Genomic DNA, 13,548 nt, shown 5'->3' on the forward strand with positions numbered 1-13,548 from the left:
AGTCAAATAAAGACTATATTATCCATGCGTTCGAGAAAATAAATAAGTCTTTAGTCTGGTTTTAAAAGGTATGGAGAGAGTTTGCCTCCCTAACTTCTGTAGGTAAACCATTCCAGAGGAAGGGAGAGTGGTAGGAAAATGTTCTGTAGCCAGCGGACTTCTTTTTATCTCTTGGAACGACTAATAGGATGTAATTAAGTCAGATAGATGGGCTGGCACGAGTCCATGTAAAATTTTCTATGTCAGTAAGAGGACCTTAAAATCTGCCCTTGTATGAATTGGGAGCCAATAAAGGGAAGCCAGGACAGGTGTGGTCAAACTTCCTTGTTCTGGTCAGAATTCTGGCAGCAGCATTCTGGACCAGCTGAAGACTTTTGGTACTAGAGGCAGGCAGGCCAGAGTACAGAACATTTTCCCACATGATTTTTTTTTTCCATTTATCAAACAGTCTTATAGGACCAGCCAGGCAGGGTTAACCATTCACAAAGACCAGTCAGGCAGGGTTAGGAACATTAGAGACTGTCAGAGTCTGGTTGTGAGATTTAATGGATCATGTTAAAACTGAATGAACTGGACGCTGGCCTGGTGTCGGTAGAGCAAGACAGAGGTGTTTGACAGCCTTGGCCACAGTGATCTATCTGATGTCCTTTGGAGGCTCCCATTGTGGCACAGATGTCATACCTTTGCTGGAATCACGGTCCTCAGATGCAACCTGCATGGTATAATGTGGGAGGGAGTTTGAGCACCACTCTTAAAATGAAGAGGGGCATTCAGTAAGGACGTGCTGTTTCAGGCCAGTTATACTGTATTACCGCGTGACGGTACAGGACCTCTGTTTTGTATGCTTAGGAGAAAGCTAATAGGACGACAGATGACTCAGTCTTTTAACAGTCAGTTTTTTAAGCCATCTGCCAGTCTTACAGCCATCTGACAATCTTATTATTTTAGTTACATAAAAAATAGATATAGATTTAGTATCCAAAAGTTAAAAGGCTTCATTTGGAAAGGTAACCTGGGGAAACGCGAGGCTTGATGGTGTGGTCCTGAAAAAGGCTTCAAAGGTTTTAGCATGTCATAGATTCACATTAACTCACAATGAGGTAAAGCATCTCGTCCCCAGGGGTTGTTTAGGGTCCAGTGACTGTAACAGACAGAACTGGGAGGGGCTAGTGGAGGAGACAGAACTGGGAGGAGCTAGTGGAGGAGACAGAACTGGGAGGAGCTAGTGGAGATGACAGAACTGGGGGGGGGGCTTATAGTGGAAATGGGATGGGGCACATTTGGGAGAGGCTAGTGGAGAAGCTTTATGACTGCTCCCTCAACTATTATATAGGGGAGGGTTTCTGACCTTTAATGACTTCATGGAACAATTCAATGATTTTTTTTGGACACAACAGGCTGTCAGCAGTGGTGGTTTATCTGACCTGAAAAAGGAGCAGGTTGTGCAGTGGAGGACACTAGGTGCAGAGTGGGAATGCTCAGAATCCTAATTCCCCACAGTCCTCCTGACACAGAGGAGGTGGGCTGGTGTGATGAGGCATGTGCTTCAGTGGGAGGGGTGGCAGCTGGGCACTGTTTTTAATAGACTGGCAAACAGTGGATTTAATGGGACTGACCCTTTTCACAGGGCCGTGTGCCAGATGTACAGGTTTTTAACGATGTCTCCCGGGCCAGTTTCCTCGGTGTTGACCTGAGCTGGGGGTGGACTCCCCTCAGCTGAAGTCCTGAGGAGCTATGCTGGAGACAGCAGGTCTGAGTAAAATGTCTCCTGCATAAACAGCAGAGCAATGTAGGTCGACAGAAGAGATGGTTTGGCTTTCTGTGATTTCCTCTGGCACACAGACTGACTGTCTGACTGACTGAAGTCCTTTCTGTGATTTCTGCTGGCACACAGACTGACTGACTGATTGAGGTCCTTTCTGTGATTTCTGCTGGCACACAGACTGACTGTCTGACTGACTGAGGTCCTTTCTGTGATTTCTGCTGGCACACAGACTGACTGACTGACTGACTGAGGTCCTTTCTGTGATTTCTGCTGGCACACAGACTGACTGACTGACTGACTGAGGTCCTTTCTGTGATTCCGCTGGCTCACAGACTGACTGACTGACTGACTGAGGTCCTTTCTGTGATTCTGCTGGCTCACAGACTGACTGACTGACTGAGGTCCTTTCTGTGATTTCTGCTGGTACACAGACTGACTGACTGACTGACTGAAGTCCTTTCTGTGATTTCTGCTGGCACACAGACTGACTGTCTGACTGACTGAAGTCCTTTCTGTGATTTCTGCTGGCACACAGACTGACTGACTGACTGATTGAGGTCCTTTCTGTGATTTCCGCTGGCACACAGACTGACTGACTGACTGATTGAGGTCCTTTCTGTGATTTCTGCTGGGAGAGAGAGAGAGAGAAAGACTGACTGACTGACTGACTGACTGATTGACTGAGGTCCTTTCTGTGATTTCCACTGGCACACAGACTGACTGACTGACTGATTGACTGAGGTCCTTGTGGCCATATCAACAGTCTGTAGGTTTTTTGCTCTGACAACATTCAACAGATCCTGGTGATGACGAAAACAGTGGTTATAAGGAAAATGCTGGTTTCCAACAGCTTGATGTCAGAGTTTCTGTTGGGGCATGAAAAATGGCAGAGAAACACACTGCTTGTTTATTTTTGGTTGTTGTTGTTGTTCTTGTTGTTTATTCAGCTCCCTACCACTTTTCTGTAAATGTTATTCTTCATTTCTTGGAAGTAGGGGAGTGGGGCGAGGGGGGGAAGGGGTCCATGTGGCGAGATATGACAGGGCCACGCTGGGGCCCAAAAGGAACAGAGTATCCCAGCCGAGAAAGCTGGTACATTTCATTCCACTGTTAACTGCTGAAGGATTAATTACAACAGAGTTTTAATTCTGTGTTTTTTATCAACACGCCAAAACACAAATCTGCCAAAATACACATATGGACAGGTACAGAGGGCTGTGTGTTTGTGTTGAAAGGGGAAAATGTCACAGTCTCAGTCCAAAAAGATTTACTTTCCTCGCAACTAAAAATAGAGCCTGTGCGTTAGCGGCTGATGTGAGCTGGATTGGTTGAGAAGAAGACAGGCAGAGAAGGGCTGTTTGCGTGAGACTGGGGAGCATTCCTGAGGTCAGATGTTCCCTGTGTTCCTTTTGTGTTTTCCACCTCATTCAGGAGATTTGTTTGTTTTGCTTAGTTTCTTCATTTTTCTTCACTTCGTCTGGTTGGTTTTTCCATTTTTTTTTGCAGTTTGCTGATGAAGTATTTGTCCATGTAGTTGTTTCCTGACTGATGCAGTGGTTAATTAAAGAGAGTTAAAAGTCAAAGTGTGTGTGTGTCTCTCTCTCTCTCTTTCTCTCTCTCTCTCCCACACACACACACACACACACACACACACACATACACACAAATGCGTACACACACACATACACTCTACCTTACTCTCGTCCACACGCATCAGGCCTTCCTGCTGGAGGCAAATGAAATGATGTGGAAATGTCGAGACTGAGAGGAGGCCCATGGGAGAACTCAGGAGAAACTGACACCGCATCACTATCACAGTGAGAGGCCTGCTGGGACTGCGTGTGTGTGGTGTGTGTTTGAGCCAGAGAGAGAGAGAGAGAGAGAGAGAGAGAGAGAGAGAGAGAGAGAGAGAGAGAGGGAGAGAGAGAGTGTTTGTGTGTGTGACAAAGAGAGAAAGAGAGAGAGAGGGAGAGAGAGAGGGAGAGAAGGAGAGAGAGAGATTTGTGTACTGCTGAACGCATCTAACAAAAGAGAATTCCATAATAATAAAAATAACATGTAAATAACCTGTAATAATTAGTAATGCTGTTAGATCCCTATGTACACTCCCCAGTGCTGTAAACATAAAGGTAAATGAAGTTTATCCATTTCAGTTTACTTCACTGAGGTTTATACTTAGTAAATGAATAACCTCCCTATCGAGAGTTTAATGAGCTTCAATAGTCACCGTCACTCAGTAGAGTCAGTGTCTGATGGCTGTTTTCCATTGACACATTAACACGCAGAGAGAGTGAGACAGGTTATGTTCAGAGAGACAGGGACATAGATGAGACATAGTGACCATACACACTACCTGTCTGTTTAATTACAGAAAAGCTGCGTTCTCCCATTAAAACCTTCAGATCAAAAGCAATATAATGGTGTAGTACCACAAAGTAATTAAAATAACTATAAGTCAACAATATTGATTATAAGTTTGATTTCCTGTAGTTAGATACAGGAAATCAAACTTATAATCAATATTGTTGAATGTATGAGCAATCTTTACTATAGAGTCTCTCACATCAGTGAGGGCCTTTTCCTTATCCTGAAACCTACCATCCGTCAGTTTGACAGTTCTGATGGAACTGATGGATGGTGGAATTCCAGCAACAGATGTGGTAATGAAGATTATTTTCAATTATTTTTTAATTCATTTTATATATAATCCCTTCTGCTACACACACTTAGGGTGTTTTCACACTTAGTCCCTCTCAGCCCTCAAAATGAACTCAGAGTGATTAATCAGCATTTTTTGCGCATATGTGAACACTCCAAACAAACTCTGACCCCCCCCCCCCCCCCCCCGAAACCAGCCAGACTGAGACCACTTCAGGAGATCTCTATTTATTTATGTCATCATCACGAAGTAATGAAACTTTGTTTTCTCGAGATAACAACATAATTAATTCGAGATCTTGAGAAAAAACAAATTTTATTATTTCGTGATAGTGACATAAATAAATTGAGATCCCGAGAAAACAAAGAAAAAAAACACATTGTCACGAGAAAACGGAATTCATGGCATCTTAGGGCTTCCATAGGCAACGATAGCAAGAACTATAGTGTGAACAGAAAGAGGACTGAGGCCCCATCAGAGCTGAAGGGAACCAGAAAGATAACTCTTGCATGTGAATGTCCTCTTTCATATGAACCTACAGTGTGAACAAAAAAAGGAACTGAGTACCTTTTCTCTTGGACCACTTTTTGGTCCACTTTAGGAGGACTGAGTTTGGTTTGTTCAAAAAGGAGTATATGTGAAAACACCCTAAAAATCACACTTAGGGTGTTTTCACGCTTGGTCCCTCTCAGGCCTCAAAACGAACTCAGAGCGATTAATCAGCATTTTTTGCGCATATGTGAAGACTCCAAATGAACTCAGACCCCTTTGAAACGAACCAAACTGAGCTTCAAGTTTGCGTTGCAGTTCGCTTAACCCGTGCATTGTGAACACAAAGCACTCCAGGTTTGGCTTGCCGTAGACAGATCACATGCTATTGCACTGGGACGCTCGAAAAAAACAAATAGACAAAACCATGGCCGCTGGTAATGGACGAAGAGCAGTTTGGTCCAGCAAAGAAACAATTTTTTAAAAACTATATTAACTAATTTAACCAAATTCCAAAGGAATCTCGATAAAACATGTGTAGCCCAGGAAATCACATGCAGGCCAACAAATACTATTTGTGACGTTTTATGATCTTTTCTGATATAAATTTGTCTTTTTCTAGACTCTTCATTGAACCTCAGAAAAATGGATAAACTGATTCTCAGCTTTACCAAACAATTGAGAAATAATTTCAGTTACAAATACAGCCGTGGCACTTCACTTCACAGAGGACAGAAAACAAAATGAAACAGAATCTTCACTTTACAGCACTGTGCTTATTTCTCTGAATAAGCAATTTACCACAGTTACCTGGAAAATTAGCCTCTCTTTACTGCAACACATGTCCAAATTGCATCAAATAAAGAAAAATCTAAAATATAATGGCACAAGAACATTTCAAGTATACCTCTGACAGTCTCCGAAACAACCCGTTTTCCCACCAGTCTCAAAGGTAAGAAGCCCTCGGTGTAGCACGTGGTGTCTCTCCATCCCACACCATCGGCATTTTTAAACCAAACGATTACACAGCATTTCATTCTCCATCAACAGTGAAGATTAACAGGTTACAAAATATCGTTAACTGTGGATTAAAAACAAATACAGAACATACATTATTCATCACCTTTTTACCTCACAGTTCGCAACCACTCAGCACCTCATGTTGCACGAATGATCAATGCAGCACGACATCAAACCTCCTGTTGGCACTTGACCTCACACCACTCACACTGTTCTTAAAGGGACAGTAACCCACACCCACTAATAACACATTGACACGGCTCCCCATTATTCCCATGTCTTTTTTTCCCATCTGGTTATACAAGTATAGCAACAGCCATCTTGTTCCAAGTGAGAGCTTCCTATGATCCAAAGCAGTAAAGGTCTGAGAGTTCCAGAGGAACTGTAGTGTGAACAGAGAGAGGACTGAGGCCCCATCAGAGCTGAGGTGGACCAGAAGGAGAACTGAGTCCTCTTTCAAATGAACTCACAATGTGAACGCAAAAAGCACAGAGTCCCTTTTCTGTTGGTCCACTTTTTGGGCCACTTCAAAAGCATATAGTCCTTTTTGAACAAACCAAACTCAGTCTTCCTAAAGTGGACCAACAGAAAAGGGACTCAGTTCTTTTTGAATTCACACTGTAGGTTCATATGAAAGAGGACTCAGTTTTCTTTCTGGTTCACTTCAGCTCTGATGGGCCCTCAGTCCTCTTTCTGTTCACACTATAGTTCTTGCTATTGTTACCTATGGAAGCCCTAAGATAAGCGAACTGCAACGTGGATTTGAAGCAAACCAAACTGAGACCACTTCCCAATGTGGTTCATTTCAGAGGGGTCTGAGTTTGTTTGGAGTGCTCATATATGCACAAAAAAATGCTGTCTAATTGCTCTGAATTCATTTTGAGGGCTGAAAGGGACAAAATGTGAAAACACCCTGAGTTTGGTCCATTTAAAAAGGACTATAGGCCTGTGTGAAAACACCCATCCATCATTGATATGTAGCAAAAATGAGGATTTCTGAGAAAGCTGTGGGTTTTTCATGGTTATTAGAGAGTGAAGATCATCTGGGGAGATTGACACGCTGCTCTGGATTAAGCTACGCTGTTGTGGACAATGCAGGGGCACCATTACAGACTGTGACACTGTGTGTGCATCTAACTGTTAGACTAGGAACAGCAGTCCAACCCTTGCTCGCATCAATGAGACCAGGGCACTGCAAACTCTGGACTCTGTGACCCAGTAAAGAACACCTCACTGTAATTAACACCTCACTGTAGTTAACACCTCACTGTAATTAATACCTCACTGTAATGAACACCACACTGTAATTAACACCTCACTGTAATGAACACCACACTGTAATTAACACCACACTGTAATTAACACTTCACTGTAATTAATACCACACTGTAATTAACACTCACTGTAATTAATACCTCACTGCAATGAACACCTCACTGTAATTAACACTTCACTGTAATTAATAGCTCACTGTAATTAATACCACACTGTAATTAACACCTCACTGTAATTAACACCTCACTGTAATTAACACCTCACTGGGCCATGTGTGACTTTTTGTCACCAATATCTGAGTCAATTATAAATTATATGAAGTAAATAAAATAAAAAATATATAGAGTGGCACTCTCTAAACCACAGTTGCCAGACAAAAGATACTGTTTATTTTAATATGAGCCTTATTCTAATTTCTTAGAATGAACTCTAAGTGCAGTATATTCCCTCTCAAGAGATCATGTCTATGAGCACCATGTGTTACCATAACAACAGAAATACTATGGCACCACATGTAACCATAACTACAGAAATACCATGCTACAATGTTACCATAACAACAGAAATAAAGTTTTGTAATAATAGATAGCTTTATGGCGATCATCATAAACCCCAGTAACTTAGCATGTAACCAAAGCAAAGCGTCTTTTCCACTTACTGAAGTGTTACTTTCTTAGTTGTGATTTGCATTTATTAATGAAGAGTAAGGTTCAGTTTAACACAGTGAAATACAAGCTATGCTATACACACAAGATCACACATGAGGGGCATAGATAATGACAGTCTTGTTAAATGATGGGTCTTCCCATTTATTCCCAAAATAATAGAGCATGAAATCATTTGGCTCACAGATGGAAGTTCTCTCATCTGTGAGTGCAGTATGTGTCCACCTACAATCCAAAATGCAGAGGAATTAGAAAAATAAAACTGTCACTTAAATTCTAAAAACATTTTAATTTGTCCACCTCAATGCTCACAGCACAGAGCTTGAAATTTTCACTTTTATCTACAACCAGCTAAAAAAAAAAGAAAAGAGACCAATGGAAACAGTGCAGCAATATTACAGTGAAAACAATAGAAAACACTTCAGTATGTAAATCTCCAGATTGATCTGAGTGTCCCGTTACCACTGTGAAAATTGTTAGTGAGCAGGACCATGCCAGTCAACCGGAACATAACCTGAATATACAGTTTGTGTCATGAATAGGTATGTCATAAAAATGTTAATAAATCCATACAGATATGTAATAACAGAGAGATGTCTTAAATTCTCTGAAAACACACACATCCATTTCCATGCCAAGAAAGAATTGAAACATGAGAAAAGATGAGAGACAGACAGACAGACAGACAGACAATGATACAGAGAGACTCGCTGTGTAACTGTATACAGGAACTGTCTATTCACCGACCTTGGCGACGTGGTCAGAATTGAAACAGCGTGACCTGCGACTTGTGACCCTGCCAGTCAAAGACAGAACAGCCAGAGAAGGGCACTGTACCCGTCAAAATGCCACGTGTCCTGTCCCACCCCCCGCGACCCCACCACCCCCACAACACTGATCTGCTGCCATACAGCAGCTGACTGCACATTCACATGCAAAGAGCAGGGAGGAATGAGGCTGAAAAAGAGGAAAAGCTGGCCTAAAAAAGGAGACTCTGTTGAGACAAAGGCAATGATAAAGTGTGATGAAGCCACACATTACAGGAATGCATAAGATATCCTGAGAAGGAAAATGAAAACTGAATTGGAGCTGGTAAATGAATGAGGTTTTTTGAATTCACACATCAATAAGCATGGCCAATACACGAGGCAAAAGGAGGACTTTGGTTTCAAAGACTCTGTAGGAGCCAAATTGAATTTTGAGTTGATTTTCATTCTTTCTTTGCTGCTGTTAGTGTGTGAGTGAGTGTGTGAGTGGGTGAGTGAGTGAGTGAGTGCGTGAGTGAGTGAGTGAGTGTGCATGGCCACAGGTGAACATCCACCCCCCCAAAGGATACTTTGGAGGCTGAAGGTGGAGCCCAAGGACAGGGCCGTGAGAACTTGGAGCCACAGCATCTGGGCGTGGCTGAGAGGGCAAACAGTGTTTTGACCATGCGGTGCTATGCGTTACAGACTGTGACTTGCTGTGCTCCATTTCTATTAAATTAATTGTTTATTTTATTTTCAATTTAAGCTATCTGTAAAACAATACATGGCCATTGGACCAACCAGAACCACATCTACTCACCGTGTTTCATCTGCACGTGTCAAGACAATCCAGACTCAACCACCAATAGTAGCAAACCAGGAAACAAAGGGGGAACTGAAAACGCTATTACAGACACACCTCCTCTCTCTCCCCCTTTTCTCAGTTTCTTGCTCTCTCTCTCTCTCTCTCTCTCCCCCTCTCTCAGTTTCTCTCTCTCTCTCTCTCTCTCTCTCTCTCTAAACACAATGCAAACTACATTTTTCTGGCTGCTCTCCTGTTGCTGTAGAGGTCATCAGACAAATCAGCATGAGGATGGTAGCACTTGTGTTCAGAGGCCTTATCAGTAATGGAAGGCAATGGTGCATGTTAGCCAGGTAGAGAACGAAAAGTGTTCCATCTCACAGTGGGTAGCTATGGAAACTCACAATATTTAGCATTAGTCCTTTCCAAAGAGGAGACTAATGTGCTCTCCAGTTGTCTGCAAGCTGGCATTTAAAGTGACGCTCATGATAGACAATCAAAGGTAACCTTGAAAGATCAATCAAATCACCCAGAGCTGGCCTCAGAACCAACGGTTCATCGTCCACTAAGAAAACACAATGCTAACATTAGCTCCCGCTCTCCCGGCCTCATTAAAGGCACTATGTTTTATATTTTGATAAGCATCTGCGTATATGCAAAATGCCTTGTGCTTGGATGATTTTTTTTTACTTTTCTTTTTGGTGAATGACCTCGGCAATAAAATTTTGTTCAGCAATGCACAGCTGCAAGCTGGCTAGCTTTTGATTATTTCATTCATCTTAAGATCACCAAAGGACTGAAGCAGGTTTAAAAAAGAGAAAGAGAAAGACAAAAACATTTTTGACAGACTGTAGATACTCTGCTGTCAGATTTTTCCTTCTTATTTCTGGAACAGCCAGGCCAGGATTAAGACATCATCTCACTGCCCTCCTCGAGCAGGGAGGCCAGGATTAAGACGTCATCTCACTGCCCTGCTCCATTTGTCTAATTCCTGTAATTTACACACACGCCATCTCACACTGCTCACATTTTACAACTGTTTAGAGGAAACTAGTGCCCAGTGGTTTCCATGGAAACAATACATATGAAAAGTGCCTGTGAGTGGCTGTTGAAAGCAGGAGCCTGAAATGAAACAGAGCAGTGCACGAGAGCAGTGCACGAGAGCAGTGCATGAGAGAGACTGCACCGCGCCTCCCAACGGTTCCCGTTTTCCTTCACCCAGCTCAGCCAGGATCATCCCTAAGCCAAATATTAACAGTCCAGGGCCAAACAATATGATGAGCTTTTAATCAGCACTAATGCACCCACACAACAGATTGGCTGTTTTTTCCTTGCTGAAACCCATCTACTGTCTAATGTTCCACTGACATGTGTAGGCATAGACATTTATACAGTGCATTTCACTGACTGGTAAAGAGAACTTAAATAGTCCCTACAATCAAACACCTTGACAGGACACCTCGTACTCAGGGCAAAGCAGCCTGTGCTTGACCCGCCATGGTCAAATAGCAAATGTTCTCTGGACAAAGAAAAGACAGAATGATTGAATCTAATGATCCTTTGTGATTGGATGAGGTGTAAAGACATCAGTTTTCACGCTAGGGCAGATTCCAAATATTTCATGGGCCAAACAACAGCTGAATGGCCACTTGATCAAATTAGGTCCCTGGGAGAGCAAAGCAGCTAACGTCCTAAAAGAATGACAGCATGCAGCCCTTGTATCATGTCACTCCAGTACGTCCTGACAGGGACATGGGTGAGCCAGAAAAGGGAGGAAAGCTTTGAACATCTCGTGTTTTCAGTTTGCAGTGTAGAAGGTGGAGCAAGCACATGTCACATATGTTTAGTTGAAAAGAGAGGGAGAGTGAAGGAAACAGAAGATGAAGGAGAGAGAAAGAAGTCAGAGAGAGAGAGAGAGAGAGAGAGAGAGAGAGCACCACAAAGACTGTGACAGATGGAGAAGTTTAAGCTCAGTTTTGAGAAGTTTGAGTCTTTATAAGTAACTACAGATATTGAGTACTTCAGAGACATTTCAATCACGCTTCCTGTTTCCATTTATATATGTTCTCACACACTGCTGCATCCAGTGTCTCTGTTCTATACATGGATAGGATTGATAATATTGAAAGACAGTAAGTAGGGGAACAGAGGACCTGTTAACAGGAGTTTGTTTAGTGAATCATCAGCACAGGGTGTCTAACATTAGCCTCTGTCATCAGATACTTGCCACTATTCCTGTTACACCATCCCCATCCCTGCTAATCAAATTTCAAGTATACAGTGTGCACGTTTTGCTTGAAAATGACCTGGTTAATTGATACACTGTGACTGCAGACTGAAATGATCTGAGGAGCAGGAGAAACTGACAGATTTTCTCTGAATGGACACAAAGGCAAAAATATAGCAATACAGACGGTTGTTCTTTCGGCTGCCAGTGAGCCATGGGTGTTTCTCATACCATGTGGTGTTGAACACACTGACCTTAACATTTGGTTTGGGATTTTTGGGATTGGTCTCCCTGCTACTTTAACCTTAACCTTCTCACTGTGGTCCCACGAGTGGAATGGTGTATTTACAGGGTTTTTTCTTTCTGATTGCTAACATGCATTGGTCAAAACTGAAGTCACATTGTCAAAACTCTTCACACAGCCAGAAAAACAGAAGTCTACGTGGACCAGACTGTGAATCATTTTTCGTTGCTTTCACATAGAATGCACTCAATGACTACATTTTCCAAAATCCATGAACTCTTTTCTCATTCATACTGCATCACCAGCAAAACGCTATATGTTTATAGCACATTTTTCAAACGCTAACACGCTGTTTTCAAAACTGTTAAAAACACATTCAAAACAGAAGGATGGCAAATGTCATGCATTTCTGCAGTAACCATACTGAAATATATGGAAAATCTTAGCAGGGATATTTAAAATAAAATGACATAATAATCATTCCAAACACAGCCGATGGCAATTTCATCTGAAAGCCTGCACAGCTGTCCTGCTTTTAATCTCGTTACTGAACAGACAAAAGGGGACGGCTTCAGAATGATTTAGTTTGGGAACATGGATGAAGGAGGACAGGTTGGAGGAGACAGAGGAGTGGCAGGGAGAAGGAGAGTGAAGGAGGACAGGATGGAGGAGACAGAAGACAGGCAGGGAGAAGGAGAGTGAAGGAGGACAGGATGGAGGAGACAGAAGACAGGCAGGGAGAAGGAGAGTGAAGGAGGACAGGTTGGAGGAGACAGAAGACAGGCAGGGAGAAGGAGAGTGAAGGAGGACAGGTTGGAGGCGACAGAGGACAGGCAGGGAGAAGGAGAGTGTGTGGAGCACAAAGGAGAGGAGGACCAAGAGTGGTGGTCTCTGATGAGATAAGAGCCACAATTATTGACCGTGTGGTAAACCATGGTCTCTCTCTGAGAGAGGCCAGTTGGAGTGTGCAACCAAATCTGCAGCGTTCCGCAGTTGCATCAACCGCACGAATCTTCCAGGAAAACAACGGGTGAGAAGTGCATCCCTCAGTGATAATTAAATGATATATTACAGTACAATACAGGATGTTTACATTTTTACATGCACTGACATTCTGAAATATTTTGATGGAACAGTCCCAACCCCCCCCCCACCCCCCCCCCCCTCCGCTAGGCTGCGGTGCCTAACCCCCAACTGCTCCCTGGCCGCTGCATTGCAGCTGTCCACTGCTCCAGGTGTGTGTGTGTGCGTGTGTGTGTGTGTGAGAGTGTGAGTACTTCTGTGTTCATCATCACTACCTTGGATGGGTCAAATGCAGAGGTCCCTACTGTGTGGACAAATAAAGTGAACTTAACATACACAGCTATGCTATGAAGCTGGATTCAACCCGGCAAAAACACGCCACAGGGGAGGAAGTGTGACTGGACAGAGAGCTACCATGGATGTCCCAGGATGGAGAGGAGCTAGCATCACAGTGGGCCTCATTCACCAAAAGCTTTCACCCAAAGTTTACGTCCAACTCTTAACCACAGAATTGTTTGCACTGTTGTTCATAAAATGATGGATCCCATTGTCCTCGTTAATTGAAGTTGTTCCTAATTACCAAAAGTAAATGCCTCGCCAATCCCCATAAAAAGGCATGAGACTGCAGGGCTG

The sequence above is a fragment of the Chanos chanos genome, chromosome 14 (genome assembly GCF_902362185.1).
Source record: "Chanos chanos chromosome 14, fChaCha1.1, whole genome shotgun sequence".
Classification (NCBI taxonomy): domain Eukaryota; kingdom Metazoa; phylum Chordata; class Actinopteri; order Gonorynchiformes; family Chanidae; genus Chanos; species Chanos chanos.